We start from the raw sequence: 16,388 nt of genomic DNA, 5'->3' as shown, positions 1-16,388 counted from the left end.
ACCAAGTCAGTGTAAAATATGTATGACATGAATACCAAAGCATTCTATACATACAGAGGAAATGTATCGGGAAACTTGTGTAATTCGTAAGAGTGGGAAGGATCACAGGTAAAGTTATTGTCATTTAGATGAAGTTAAGTAATTAGCCTAGTTAGCCTACACACTGAAAGGGGCACGTATCATATCAGATGTAGCCTACTAAGAAGATGCTGTAATGATTAATTAGAAATACTATATGACGAAAGTTTAAGCAGTGAGGAACGGCACTAATTAAATAGACAAACTTATGAAAGATGATTGCCAATGAAAACAGGAATACACAAGTGAGAAAACACAGATTAATAGAGGTAACATTCAACAAACTTTGAAAAACATAACCTTAAATACAGTAAAAAAAAAATACTTGTAGATAAGATTCTCCATAAATTAAAGAAGATATTGAAAGCATTTAAGCAGAAAAATATTTATTTTTAGTGAAAAACTTCTTATGAGATAACTATTCAAGAAAACTGAAGGGGACAAACAAAAGGATAAAGTTAAGAATGAACAAGTTCCAGGCACTTCCAAATAGCACCAGCATCAATCATGGTGAGGGAAAGTAAACTGAGATGGTATGGACATGTAAAGAGACGAGAAGATGAATATCAGATAAGAAAGAAGATGGATATGGAACTACCAGGTGGGAGAAGGTTAGGTTGGCCAAAATTGTGATGGACTGACTGTGTGAAAAGAGAGATGAGGGAGTTGGGATTGAGCTGTGAAAATGCACTGAACCGAAGGAAATGGATGAAAGTGTTGAAACCATTACAGCTATCCCAATTAGGGACAAGCTTGTAGAGAAAGGAGAAGAAGAAGAAGAAACAACGAATTCAACAGTCACATGGATCATGAGTGGGACATGTGCTCCAGAAGACGGACCAAGTGAGGTCAGACAGGAGGACCTCCAAAAATATACCTGAAAACGAAGATATGATGAAGATCGTGATGCTGTTGATGGTGATGAATCTCAGACTTATTTGGATGCAACAGAAAGTTTCTGGTTTACAATGGTTCTACTTCGCATCCAAACAAGCAGAGGTGAGTGACGATTCGTTCCTTGTCAAACTTTTACTGAATATACGGAGGGCTGAAGCTATTAAGTCTTTGAAGAATAGATTAAACGTCTCATTTTTAGATTATTGCAATATTGAAGATTTATTAAATCAATATTGTGTCCCATGTATGAGTATTTAAATCTTCCTGTTTATGAGCGATTGTACAAACAAGTGATTGCGTCTTTTTTCATGGTAAAATTCTTTTAAGAGCAAGAAACGAAATCCTTCTAATTTGGAAAAATTAATTTTCCTTCAGTTTCCCCATTTGATGTCACTTAGAATCAACAAATTTGATTTAATATGGAAATATAAACCATCCAAAGATTGTTGTTTTAAAAACAATCTGGTTTTTGCAATGACAGAATTTTTGTTGTCTCTATACATATGTGACCATTAATTGTCATAAATTACCAATTTTAGTTAAAGGCTTTAGTTCGAGAGAGAGAGAGAGAGAGAGAGAGAGAGAGAGAGAGAGAGAGAGAGAGAGAGAGAGAGAGAGAGAGAGAGAGCAATGCAAATTTAGAAAGTGCGACTTAATTTGTGGCAAGTTTCGCGCAATGCAAATTTAGAAAAAGTACGACTTAATTTGAGGCAAGTCTGTCCATAATTTATTTTTTTAATTCTTTAGTATAGATTTCAGCCTTGCATTTTTAGTTTCTTACTTATTATCCCGTGGTATAGTTACCTTCTTTGATGTAACAACTAGAGGAAGTGACATTGCATTCCAAGATACCTTGTTAGCCCTTAGTCAATCAGGAATAGTTTTACTTAATTGTTTTGTATTTTATGGTATTCCACTACATAAGATAACCTCTTAAATAGAATTAACTGGATTTCTGTCTCATGACATACATGGTTCCAAAGAGGTTTCCCAGACCCATGAGACATGCATGATTAAAATGTAGCTTTTAGATTTATGCCTGCCCACCTAAATTGATTGGGAAAATGATTAGCGATTGTTATTCAGTCCCGCTATTCGTGTACACATGACCATCCTCTTCTTTCTGTCCCTCATTTATAGCTGTTAGTTATGATTTGTTGATACACAATGGATGTCGAAGTAATTGTTTGGTCTCTACTATCTGCATAGGAGGCATAGACTATCTGTGGACATTTGATACAATCAATATGGGCATAATATGATTGATGAGTTTGTGGTAAAAGTTATATTATGATTTAATAATTAAAGTTCTGATGGATGTATCTGGATCAGTTTTCAAAAAATTTCTATTTTACATATTAAAGAAATATTCAGAATTTATAGCCATTTCTTATTTGTTCTTTGAAATGTAAAAAAGGTCTAGGTTCAATCAACGTTATTTAGTACATATTCCTTTGGAATTACTGGTAGCGTAACTTGTTAACTTTCTTTTTTAATTTCTTTCAGGTTGCAAATAACTGGGCGTTGATGTACACCAGAAACCCGATTTCCAGCAAGAAAAACGTCCATTCTACTATTGCTATTAGACACTAGGCTTTTTAGTATAAGGATGGTTCCGAATTTTAGAAATAGTCTCGTAAAAAAGGAGTTATGATGAGGCTCTGAGTATCTTTTCCCAGTTGATTTTTTAGTGAGATTAGTTCTTAAACGTAATGTTAAAATCATTTGTTGACCATTTGATTTTCTATTTTATCTCTTCAAACTTATTTAATGAATTTGATATTCCAATCTAATCAGTTCCATGTAATTTCTCACTATGTGAATTTGCGATCACTTCTAACAACCACAGTAGTACCTCAATTTATCTCTCGACATCTCGCTCCCTCATACTTAGAGCCTCATCCTGGAATCTCATTCTCATCAATGTAATCCTACGTATGAAAAAAGGTCTTGTCAATTGCATCGAAACTCGATCACAAAGTAACTTTAATTCTATAAAAAATGGCGAATTCTTTAATTTAGATTTTTTGAGAGTTATCAGAAACATAATGCTGTTTTAGTTGAGAAATCTAATGTAGTTTTGATTATTTGAAAAGTTTGCTACTCAAACTTTTCCTTTGATTTTTATTTAAATCTTGTGTTTTCATTCGACAAACTAATTGCAAAATAGGTCATGAAGTTGCATATATGGAAAATATACCTTCTACTTTCTGATTCTGATACATAGTCTGTTGAGATCAATGACTTTTAGTGTTTTTTTTTTCAATCACTAATACTCTCTTTTCTGAATAATCATGTGTAACTTTCTTCAACGGAAGTCTTTGCTCATGGTGAAGGAGTCTTACGCTTTTGTGGATATTGATTTTAGTCTGGTATAAGGAATATAGCTTCATCTTACTAGGCTTAATGATCTTTTCAATCTGATCTTTGCATTGCTGTGCCAACTTAATTTTAATTTTAAATCATTCTACTGTGAAAAATATTGTAAGACCAGTCAGAAGCTTATGATTACTATAATATTTAATATGCGTAATGAGAGCACAGTTCATTATCGTTAAAGATTGTCAATTTCCATTCTAATTTTTGTCACTTATTTATTCAGTTTTGGTAGTATTACACAAATTCAATTTTTTGAACATTGTCTGTTGGATTCCGTTGAATAGATGGGAAGCTAGTTCATGATGTCCTTGGGTTTGTTGGCTTCTTCAACATACCTTTCAAAACTGGATTATTCAAATGACTGGTCAGTGGAACAAACTGGCATTTCAGAGATGATTATCATCTGGAGTTTTTGCTTTAGTTTTTGTGATGTTTTATTCCTCAGACTTCTTCTAGAGTAAGTTTTCAGAACCTTGTGGAATGTTTAGTAACATTTTTGTTTGTTTATCAATGGTTGTTTACAATACTTGATGTTTGTCGGTTATCATTTGCATCAATCACACGGTATTGAGAAAACCAAGTTTCGTGAACTTTCATAGAATCTGTTCTAGAGTTGGAAGCTGATTCAGTACATTCTTCCTTCCCTATTTCTTTTTTATTTATTTTCAACCTATGCGATGATCCTTTCCATCAAAGCTAATGGTTCTTCATGATGGATAGACTAATTACCACATTTTTTTATGTAAGCTTCCAGACAAACAATGAAATCAAGCTAACATCATTCTCTCTTCTTATATATCACTTATCCCTACTCCTTCAAGTTGGATTCAGATATAAAATTTGATGGTTTAGACATTTCTTAAGTGTTCTGCAATAGTTATTCCAGAGAATATCAGACTATGATTTCAAATTTAAATTTGGCAGTAGATTTAAAATAAATGCAGTGACGAGTTTCGCAGTAGCCAATAATTATTTACTAATCATTTACCTTAGTGTCATAATAATGTTTCCTTCAAATTGATATGTGAAAGTTTTCAATCTTTGATACCATCAACATGTTTATAAAGTTTAGCGTTAAGAAAATTTTATTAACTACAGTAACAATAGTATAATAAATAGGAACTGTTAAGGAGCTTACAATCATTATCATTTGTAATTGATGAGAATGAGATTACTACTAGTTTTAACTTTCATTTTATTTTATTTTTGTCGTAAACAAAAAGAACTTCTGTAATTTTTTATTTCAAGGTATGTAATTCTCGTGTGGCCCTTCAATTTTAAAATTACCGAAAAATCATGAAACGTGAATAATTTTACTTTCAATTAATGTCTTAGTTATTCTAGATTTCCTGCTTCCTTTTTTATAAGGAATGATATCTTAATAAAATTTTAAATATTTCAAATTGTAGGAGAGATTATAGCTCACAGCATTCACATAATATGAACAAATCTGTTAGGTAAAATACTGCAGTTTTATAGCTTTATCATTCTAAAAAGTATGAGGGATGTCATACAATGAAGGCAAGGGTGGAATAGCTTTTGCATAGAAATGAAGAAAGATGTCAATTATTTTTCTGTCTGCGTATATTTTCTAAATTTTCTCTTTTATTTGAATGGGATTAGGGTGACAAGAACAGTGGAGGAAAAGTGATAAGTGCAGGGTTATGCAATACAATTGAGTTAAGTTATATTTGATCCTACACTGTATACGAACCCTACATTCTTTGCAATAGGAAAAGAAATCAACACTAGCTGACATACGGCTATAAAAACTTAATGAGGTGTCAAAAATACATATTTGATAACCTGCTGGGGTTGGTCTAGGCCCCTCTCTCTCCAGAGCCAACAGGAAGGAGTCCCTCATGCACGATCCTGTGGCCCCGACACCCTTGTCCTCTGTGGTTCTTCTCTCACTTGAAGTTCTGCAGGGTGATTCTTGCCAAGTTCCCGTCAGCACTTTCACCTTCTGGGGTGTGGGTGAAGGGAAGCACTTACTGACCCTGGTCGTTCTCCCCATTACGTGCTTACCGACCATTCGGGGTTTGGGTGTTTCCTTTATGAGCTACCTGACCAGGGAAGTCCCGAGTCAATGGCTAGCATTCCAGAACATGCTAGCAAGGTGAATTACGAGCGGTCTTGTAGTCGCTCACAGGTTACGCCACTTCCTCTAGAAGCTTGTGATTGCTTGCAGTCACCTGTTCTAAAACTAGGGGAGGTCTTTCCACACCACAGTGACTCTTCTCCCCATCTGACCCGAGATTGCATTGTGCAGCGCACACCAGCTACACGATTCTGTCTCGGGTCCCTGTCCATTGGTGCCAAATAAGGCTCCCAGTCAAGCTATTTCTTTTCCTTTTAGAATTCTTCACATTGCACCTGCAGTGCGTAAGAAATAAGCTTCTAAGGAGCAAAATTATCAAGAGACATTGAGAGTGACGCTTAGATCAGCAGAGAGGTGGGGATTGGTACCCATTAAACCAATTCTTAAGAAGTGTTGCCCATGGCAGGTCATTCCTCCACCTGGTGACAATTTCCATGCCAGGACCCATAGGGGATTGAGATCTCCTCATTTGTTGAGTCATACAGGTTCTCGCCTATCAAAATTGTTATTCCTTCTTCCTTGGAGGCACCTTCCAGCTCGGTGCCAGCACCAACAGAGCTGGCCTCAACTAACAGAGCATCAGAGGTGTATTCTATAGTTCTCACCTCGTTCACGGGTGAGTACTAGGAAAGGAAGGATGCCAAAACTTTGCCAAAGAATTTGGGCTCCAAACTGTTGGAGGATCCAAAGCTTCAGAAACAGGTGATAGCAAAGGCAACAAATCCTCTACAGGAGGTCAGTGTTGTCCCTCCAAGGTCTCATTCCTCAATGGCTAACCCTGATAACTACGCTTGCTCGGACTCCAATCATTTGTCCAACAAACTCCTGATAGCTGCTAAGCCTCAGGCTCCTGGTACGCAGGTAGATGACCCAGAATCTGTATTCTTGCAGATGCTTGCATGTATACGCTTAGTATATGGTGTCAGAGAGACCTCACGTTCCCCTTCTAAGGGGAGAGACGTGGTAATTGATGTCCTTTGCTGATCTCCAGGTGCCTCTAGACAATGGTTGGAGTTACCGTGGTCTACATTGGCATCCGGGTCCATTGCGAAAGTCTTGTGAAATTCATCAGTCAGGTCCCCGACCTTGTTTCCATTCGAGGATGAGATACGGTGACAGAGAAGTTGTGGATGGTGAGCCAGGACTCCCTCCTTCACCAGGCCATCCCAGTTCGGTTAACCTCTTTGGCACCTGCAGTGCCTAAAGTTTCTCTTTTTTGGAGGCAAGCCCACAGACCAGCAAAGGGTACTTCTAATCAAACTAACGCTAAAAAATTGACTTTTTCCAAACAGCCCTCTCAGGGCAGGGACCAGAAAGTATGTTAGTGGAGAGGTAGCGGACATGTTAATGTCCACGCTAGGGGTGCCCCTCCCTCCACTCTTCCACCAGTGGGAGGATGCCTGCAGCTCAAGTGGTAGCAGTGGCTTTACCATGGGGCCGACCCTTGGACAGTCTATATCCTTCGAAAAGGGTACGTCATCCCTTTCGCCAGTTCTCCACCTCCCCACCTCCCCTGATTCATCCTCCAATGAGATCCATGTCCATTGCAGAGGAATCAGCGAAGGATGCTGCCTACAGGCAGAACTCCAGACCATGATAGAGAAGGATGCTCTCTAGGAAGTTTACGGGGTCTCCAGGCTTCTTCAATCGACTCCTGGAAAAGAAGGCATCTGAAGGCTGGATACCAGTCATAGACTTCTCAGCCTTGAATGAGTTTGTTCTCCAAATTCCCTTCAAGATGAAGTCCACAGCCACAGTCAGGCAGATAATCAGACTGGGGGACTTCATGATCACATTGGATCTGAAGGATGTGTACTTCCAGATCCCAATCCATCCATCCTCATGGAAGTACCAAAGATTCATATCTTACAGAAAGGTATACCAGTTCTGAGAGCTGTGTTTTAGCCTGTGCATAGCTCCTCGGGTGTTTTTGGCCTGTGCACAGCTCTTCAGGTGTTCACCAAGTTGCTCACTCTGGTCTCAGCATGAGCTCATACCATTAACATCCATCTTTTCTGTTATCTAGATGATTGGGTGGTCTTAGCGGATTCGGTGGAGATCCTTCTCCGCCACTGGGCCTTGCTTCTCGTGTTTTGCCACGTTCTTGGGATGGTGGTGAAATTAGAGAAGTCTTCCCTAGAGCCCACAAATAGCCTGGTATACCTGGGTATGAAAATAGACACTGAACTAGAAAGTCTTTCCATCGCAGCAGTGTCAAAAGACTACTGGAAGTGACACAAAAGTTTCTGACTTGTCAGTCACCACAAGCTCACCTGTAGCAGTAACTGATGGGACATCTGGCTTCGTTAGAATGCCTGTTCCCATACAGTCGTCTTTATATGCGGTCACTTCAGTGGCAAATGAAGACTACCTGGTCCCAAAACAGGGATCCTTCTAGAACTTGCATTCTATTAGGATTGTGGCAAAAAAAAAAAAAAAAAAAACCTAAGTTGGGAGTCTAAGACTCAAACTTTCTCAGAGGGATAGATCTTCCTACTCACCCTAAATTGATGCTCTTCACGTATGCATCAAATGAGGGGTGAGGCCCTTGCCTTTTGCATCGTGTAGCCTCCAGACTACGGTCCGAGTTAGACCAACAATGCCACATAAAGCTCGTGGAGTTGAAGGCAACCTTCCTGGCTCATCAACAATTCCAACGGCTTCGTTTCAGGCTACTCGGTTGTGTTGATGAGCGACAACACGGCTGTAGTGGCACATCTAAACAAACAAGGAGGTACTATTTCACGGTAACTTTGCCAGCTAGCCGTTAAAATACTGCAATGGACAGAGAACGACTAGATATCCCTGTCAGCCAGGTTCATCCTAGGCAAAAAGATCATTGTGGCAGACAGGCTCAGATTTTAGCTTCCGAATGGTCTTTGGATCATCAGATAGTGAACAGTTTTGATTTTGTAGGGTTTACAGACGATAGACCTGTTTGCAACGTCCTTGAACTGGAAGCTTCTGGTGTATTGCTGTCCTGGCAATCTTCCAAGATGCCTTTCAACATCAGTGGGGTCACCTCAACCGGGTAAGATTGTCAACCAACCTGTTGATGACGTAGAATCCTTAACAAGGTAAGATTGTCAACCAACCTGTCAATGACGGAGAATCTCCAACAGGATGTGATTGCTAGCTCACCTGTCAATGATATTGATAGCATCAATGAGGCCCCATGCAGAATGATTTCCGGATCTTCTCCAACTTCTGATGGAAGTACCGAGAGAAATCCTATTCTCCCAAACCACATACCCAGATTTACCATCAGACTCTAGAATCACTAAGTGAAGGTTGGCTTCATTGAAGTAGGCACTTGGATAGAGGCTTTTCAGCACCAGTGGCAAAACAGATGTGTGGATACCACAGAAGGCCCACGACCTAAGTCTACCAAGCTAAGTTGGTTAGTGTTGTAGACAGGTTGTCGCTCCACTCGGTGCCACTCTATCCCTAATCACCAAGTTTTTATTATACCTTAGGGAAGAAAACCTCTGCATTGTCTCAGTGGTGAAAGGCTACCACTTAGCCTTCAGCCAGATCGTTAGACTGAAGATGCTTAAGATTTCCTCTTCGTTGGAGCAGTCTATGCTCATAGAAAGTTTCAAACTAGCTTTTCCTCAGTTGGAAGTGAGACCTCCTCCTCAGAAAGTTGCACAAGTTCTGCATTCCCTGAAAGAAGTATCATATGAGCCTTTATGTCAGGCTTCGGACTATGACCGTACCATGAAAACAGTCTTTCTTCTTGATTAGCCTTGGCCAAGAGGGTAAGTGAGTTGCATGGTCTCTCTTACAGCATCACCCAATCAAAAGGATGGGTAAAAATGACTTCAGCTCCATCCCTTACTTTGCGGCGAAGACTCAGAATCTGATGGTTTTGGAGCTTGGGTTTAATTTCTTCAAAATTTTGAGTCTTCAGGAAGTAACTAATGACCTGGAATAATTGCTTTTGTGTCTTGTAAGGACCCTAAGGCATTACCTCAAATGAACTCGAGGAGCTCGTCCTCAGATCAGCCACCTGTTTGTAAGTTCAGGTAGGGCCAAGAGAGGGGTGACAAGGAACACCATTTTCTCTTGGACTAGGCAAGTTATTAACCAAACCATTAATCATTCCCCTTCGCCTCAAGGATCAAAACTGAGAGCTCATGACATGGGGCATCAGAATGTCACATGTAATTTAAAAAGAACCTTTCTGTAATTCAGGTTCTACAAGCAGGCTTATGGAAGAGATAAACTACCTTCGCTGCCCATTACCTGTGAGACGTGATCCACAGGTCCCTAGGCACTTTCTTGATAGGCCCTGTGGTAGTTGCAAAGCAATTGTTATTGCTACATTAGTTCCTTTATAGGACCGGTAGCAGTCGTTTGATGACAGTAGTTGCAATGTTAGGCTAGGATGGATGTAAAAGGAAAGACTGGCCATTCTTTTCTTCATCTTCCCGTCTTTTTGAGCATAGCATCTGGACACTGTTGGCTATAACGCCTTCGACTGCAAGTAGCCCCTCTGACTTGTTGCTAGAAAATATTTCCGTATTCAAGTCACGTCCCCAATCTCCTTTATGAGCGGGAGTTGGGATGTTGGCTTTCAAGACTGAGTATGAAATGCAGTCCTGTTATCATACATAGCCTGGACGGTCACAACTATGTTATAACGCTCATATTCACTTCACTCAGCCGTTGAACCTGTTGGTTACAGGCCACTGGTTAACGAGGTATAACGATGCCCATTTCTCTCATTACCATACATGGATGCTGCAATTTCGTGGAAAGTTTTCACCTAGTTGAAGGGACTTCCACCCACTGTAGTATGAGTCTCCTACTGTAAAGAATGTAGGGTTTGTATACAGTGTAGGAACAAATCCCAAATTTGGAATTAATTTGTATTTTTCCTGACTATACAAACCCGTAGTTCTTTATGCATATTTTTACCTACCATCACCTAAACTCCATGGGAAAGCCAATCGTTAAAATGTTTATAGCCGCGTGTCAGCTAGCACTGATTTCTTCTCCAATTGTAAAGAATGTAAGGTGTGTATAGTTAGGAAAAATACAAATTACTTCCAAATTTGTTATATGAAATTAAAGGAAAGTAATTGATATAAGATATAAGTGAATAAGTGGAATGACAACAGTATGGAATGTATACAAATAAAAGCAAATAGGTCTAAAGGGAATATAATCAAAATCATAGAACAAAGGTAAAGAGAGTAGTCACTAATTAAAGGTGCATAAAAGTGATGGGTGTTTGTGCCTTATAATTTTACAAATGTTTGAAGAACTATTGTTTATCAAGCAATAGCTAAAGAGTTGTACAATACCAAAGTAGTCGGTAGATTGAAATAACAAAAAAGATTCTAGATAAGAAACTAGGTTGGGGGATTTCAGTCATTGATCACAATTGAATCAGATAATGAAGTCTAAGTTATTCTAGAGTTGCAATGAGTGATGGCTAAGAAAACTTTAGTATGAAGCATACCTGATTTTTCAAAGGGAAGGCTAGTTGTCAAACATGTGCAGAGGGTGGATGATGCAGTGTGCAGTATATATATATATATATATATATATATATATATATATATATATATATATATATATATATATATATATATATATATATATATATATATATATATATATATATATATATATATATAATATATATATATATAATATATATATATATATATATATATATATATATATATATATATACACATATATATACCTTAAAGGGATGAAAGGGCTTGCGTATTGTCATGATCAGCAAAGCTGTACTAGTCAGGGTCATACTGTGAGCGTTCACAGTAAAGTCTCCCACTATCACCAATCCTCAGTGGCGACTGTGTGATGAAAATGGCCAAACTCCAGACATGACTAAGGGCATGTACGAGGAGTTTGTCCTGTAGTGGACTATATACAACACTTCTGGGTTTGAAAAGGTGCAAATGTGGTTGAGAAAATGTAAGGAGAGGTCTAGACAGGATGTTGCATAGTTACTGAATGTGGCGACTGTCATTTGAAGTCTCTCTCTCTCTCTCTCTCTCTCTCTCTCTCTCTCTCTCTCTCTCTCTCTCTCTCTCTCTCTCTCTCTCTCTCTAGTTGTTTTAGTCTGTGTTTGTAGGGCTACACGAACATACCTTGAACATCATAGCATTAAATATTGTGGACCCTACTTCAAAAATTATAAAAAATTTCAATAATTTTCGATTGAATTAAACTGTACGGAAGTTCTTTCACCGCTGATGCTCAATTCCAATTCCAGATCTCCCATTCCCACTCCTTGATCCTACCCACACCCAATTTGGAAATGTTTAAAAAAATTCACACCCAGTCAAGGTTCATATGACTGAGGTCTCTCCCTACCCGCCCCCCTCCTTCTTCTAGCATCAGCATTTGCCATTTGTTCCTCTCCACGAAAGGGCCAAAGAGTTCATGAAGTAGATCCTGCTTTCACCTTTAGGAACCTCTGTTTATTTAGGCTGTTCGTTAATTTTTCCTTTGTACAGAGCTCGTTCATTCTATTGTTGATGTAATGAGAGCAGAAGCCTCCTAATGTAAGAATTAGAGTATATTGTGTACTTGTCAAAATGTTGGTGAGCGTGTTGGGGAGCTCAGTCGACTTACTTCCCCAGAAGTGTTGTCAAATTAAAGTAGATCCTATTTTGACAACACAAGTCATGATCAGTAATTGTCTTGTCATTTTCTAAGTTGCTTAAAGGCTTCACCTCATTTTCAAATTTTGCTTTAAAGTTTTGTATGAATTATCAGTTATATTCAAATAATTTTGAGGCATCTTGAATTGTTGGAGATTGCAATGTCAAATGGATAGGTTTTGGTGCAGTTTTCAAGTGTAAATATGTCTGCAATGCAATTTCAATGACAAAAGGTCAAATGTAATGTTCAGTGTAATGTGAGTTGTGTACATTCTAATAACATGAAAAGATTGTGATTTAAAGTACTCTCAAGAACGTATGAAAATTTCTAAAAGTTGATACTAGATTAGCAGTAACTCATTGGTAGATGTTAATGAAACTTGTGGTGAAGATTTCCATGAAAAAAATTAAGTTAAAGTATAGTGTTCATATATTTGGTGTTTTAACGTCAAAGTCTCAAGTAATTTAAAGAGAGTCATTATAAAGTTTCGCATTTAAGCGATTTTTGTTGCACTGAGATACCTTGGCTCTCTGGAAAGGGGTCCAGCTGGGATCCCACAAGTCTGGCTTGTCTCTGATGACTCCATCTGTGTCCTTGACACCGAGGAAGGATAAATAAACGCCTTAGTCATATTTCAAAAGAAATGTGTAATAAGTTTTCGAATATCTTGTCTTAATTATAGATAGTGTGAGAGTGTGTGTGTGTGTGTGTGTGTGTGTGTGTGTGTGTGTTTCTAATGGGGTATAGTTTTCTGTTGATAATTAGTTTGTGGCCGTGGCTGATTTAGGCTCTCCAAGGGTAGAAAATTGTCTGGATTTAATGTAAAAGTGCTTCATTTGCTTTTGGTTAGAGTTGAAGATGTCCAGGATGGTGAATTCTAACTGGGTAAAATTAATTGGTTTCAGAAATAGATTTTGGATACTTCAAGTCAGGATGATCCACTTATCTTTAGGAAACGATATATTTTTAATCCACTATTTGAATTATGTGGTTTCTGGCTTGCTATATTTTCCTAATGTGTGTATTACGTGGAAGCTGTCTTGATTTAAAGTCCGTCTCAATTAGATTAACATCATTATATGAATTAGGTAGTAAATCTGTAGACGAGGCCTACTGATGTACAGGAATATACCATGTATAGAACATAGCAAAAAAGAAATTACTTTTCAGATGAATATTTCAGGTACAGTACTTCAGATACGGGTCTTGATAAAGAATATCTTGTGTAATTGAGTAATGTTAGGAAGTAATGTTTAGTAAACGTCAAAGCTTTGAAATAAGGATCTTACCATTTAAAATCTCACAGGCATTTTTGAATTACAAATATCCCGTTGGAGGTAGTGCTACTAGTCAACTTTCCACGGTGCACTGTAGGCATTATAAAATGATCTTTGCAGCGTCACTTAGGCTCCAAGCTGCACCTGCTTTTAACTCTTCTGCATTAACTTTGTTCCTCTTCCTTTTCTTCTATTTTGTTGATAAACCTATCAATTTTTGCTTCATATCTCCTTTTCCATTTTGATTGTTGACCAAGGCAAAAAAAAAGGGGGGGTGGGGGGTGTTATACCTATGCAAGATAAGGGAATATTCACCTTCCGTAGTCGATACATATCGGAAGAATAAAGTAATTTCATTAAAACTTAACGTAATGTTTGATCAGTTTATTGAATTAGTCTTAACAATTCAAGAAATGTCTTATTCGCTGTAAAGAAGTAATATTATCAATAATTTTCTTATCAAAAATAAATGTACACATGTTTTCATGAACAGATAATTAACAGTAAGGTGTTTATCATTACTGCTTTGATTTATAAATACTTTTATAAATGAATTTTGAAATGTAACGATGGATGGAAGAAGATGAGAGTCCATGTTGGTTAACCCAAGGTTAACATTTATTGGCAGCTAAATAGTACTTGAAGATATTTATGCCTTTAGACGGCCGTAGAATTAGTTTAGTAAAGGAAATGCTACAGTTAACAACAATTGTAAGGCCGAGTAATTAAATTTCCATTAGAAAATAATTTATACGTAAAAACTGACTCATACTAAGGAATAGACAGACAGAATCTAGCTTGAAAAATCTCTCTCTCTCTCTCTCTCTCTCTCTCTCTCTCTCTCTCTCTCTCTCTCTCTCTCTCTCTCTCTCTCTCTCTCTCTCTCTCTCTGCAAAATACTCTTGGAATACTATTTATTTTGCCATTACCATATATTGATATTATTTTTTAGAATACTTTTAATGATATATCAGTCTAAATAGTAGGTCATTGCAGACTTTTTAAAGTAATTATTATTCTTACCAGGTATAATTTTTTCACAAAAGTTTTCTTAGTTATCGAGTCCATATTCCTAAATGAAGTCTATATATAATAAATCAAATGGTTATTCCTTGTACATCAGTAAGGTGATAATGAGAGAGAGTGAGTTGGATGTATACTGTAGGTCGAGTGTCGTATGCTTAATAGTTCCAGATTTACCACATGGAATATTAAGGTTTAGAAGCAGTGAAGGAATTGTGTTTTTGGTTTCATGTGAGGAGAGTAAATCTATATTTGAGAGAATTCTTGTTGACCATCTAGTTCGTTTGTTCTCTTCATTATCGTTACTCGTCTAGTTTAGTTTGTGGTCTGCTTATCTGGTTCCACTTCACACGAAAAGCTTCTCACTTGGCATGACCTTATTTTACGACCTTATTTTAGATCCTATTTTACGACCCTACTCTATGACTCTTATTTTACGACCCTATTTTACATTCTTATACGTATTTATAGAAGCAGCTCACTGAGTAATAATATTTATTCCAAGTTGCCCGAAAAAATCACCACATTTATGAACGTAAATGCTATTTCTAGTTAAAAGTCTTTTGTTATTACAAGACGATCAACACTATTGGTAATTGATTGTGTTATTTCACCGCAAAGATTAATTATTTCAAAACTTTTCATTTATAAACTCTAATTCAGTCTTGTATTTTTGACAATAACATCAACATCCACGATCAGTATTTATAATAACTATTTTTATTTCCACACCCAAAGCTTTGTGACATTAATACAAAATCAGACACCAACATTTGTTTCCATAATTAGATTTTGATGATATTTTCTTCATTTCCATATCTCAGGAACTTTATCTTTCTATCAACGTCATTAATTTTCTCTTCCCTTGTCTTTGAAAATTAATATCTATATAGATGAATTAGCAAAATAATAATGGGCAAGACCAGAAATCGTTTTTATTTTTTTTTTTTATTTTCATATCGATGGACTTGTTTTTTTTTTCTACAAATGAAAAACAGATTTGCATTCCATTAAGAGAAATGAATAATTTAGTAATTTATCTATTTCCACTTCATAAACAGATGGCTTCATAGCATTTTACACCCACACGTGTGTATATATATATATATATATATATATATATATGTGTGTATATATATTTATATTATATATATATATATATATATATATATGTATATATATATATTATATATATATATATACACACACGCCCTGGCACTGTTATATTCAACACTATTTCAAGACAACTTTTATACAATACTTGATAAGCGTTGGTGTGTTTTCTTTGGTTATTCAAGAGTTAAATTCTGTTTACATCATCAATATTTACTTTTTTAGTAAAGAAATCCGAAAATCCATTCCTTATTAAGTTCATCTGATTTTAGATTATTAATTACGATGAATCAATTAATAACCGCCAATAAAGTAATAGCTTTTGCTCCTATGTACTTGTGATTCGTCTAATCTTATTAAGAATTAGGCATGAAAATAAGTTTCAGTACTACATTTTTCTGTGTAGATTTGCATTAACTGTTCCTTCGGGGTGAACAACGAAAATTTTATTTGATAAAGTAATCATGATTTTACTTAACTTTTCGATTCGATTCTTAGTCTTGAAGAAGTTAGTCTTTCTTATCATCTCGTGGGTACGTTATCGTGTACTTTGGTTTCCTCAGTTAAGAGATTGGATAGGCTTTTAATGCCTACTCTCTCTCTCTCTCTCTCTCTCTCTCTCTCTCTCTCTCTCTCTCTCTCTCTCTCTCTCTCTCTCTCTCTCTCTCTCTCACACACACACACACACACACACACACACACACACACAAACACATACAGTGTTCTCTTGTTCAATGAAGTGTTTAGACAGTTTTTTTTTTCGGGTGAACTAATTAAGATCCAAAAAAGGATAATAATTTCTCGTACATTTCAAGTAACTTATACTTACAAAAAAGTAAAAATGAAAGTACATGCTTTTAAAACACAGCTTG

This window comes from Palaemon carinicauda, chromosome 8 (assembly GCF_036898095.1).
Source record: "Palaemon carinicauda isolate YSFRI2023 chromosome 8, ASM3689809v2, whole genome shotgun sequence".
Lineage (NCBI taxonomy): Eukaryota > Metazoa > Arthropoda > Malacostraca > Decapoda > Palaemonidae > Palaemon > Palaemon carinicauda.
Note: the sequence above shows the minus strand (reverse complement) of the source record.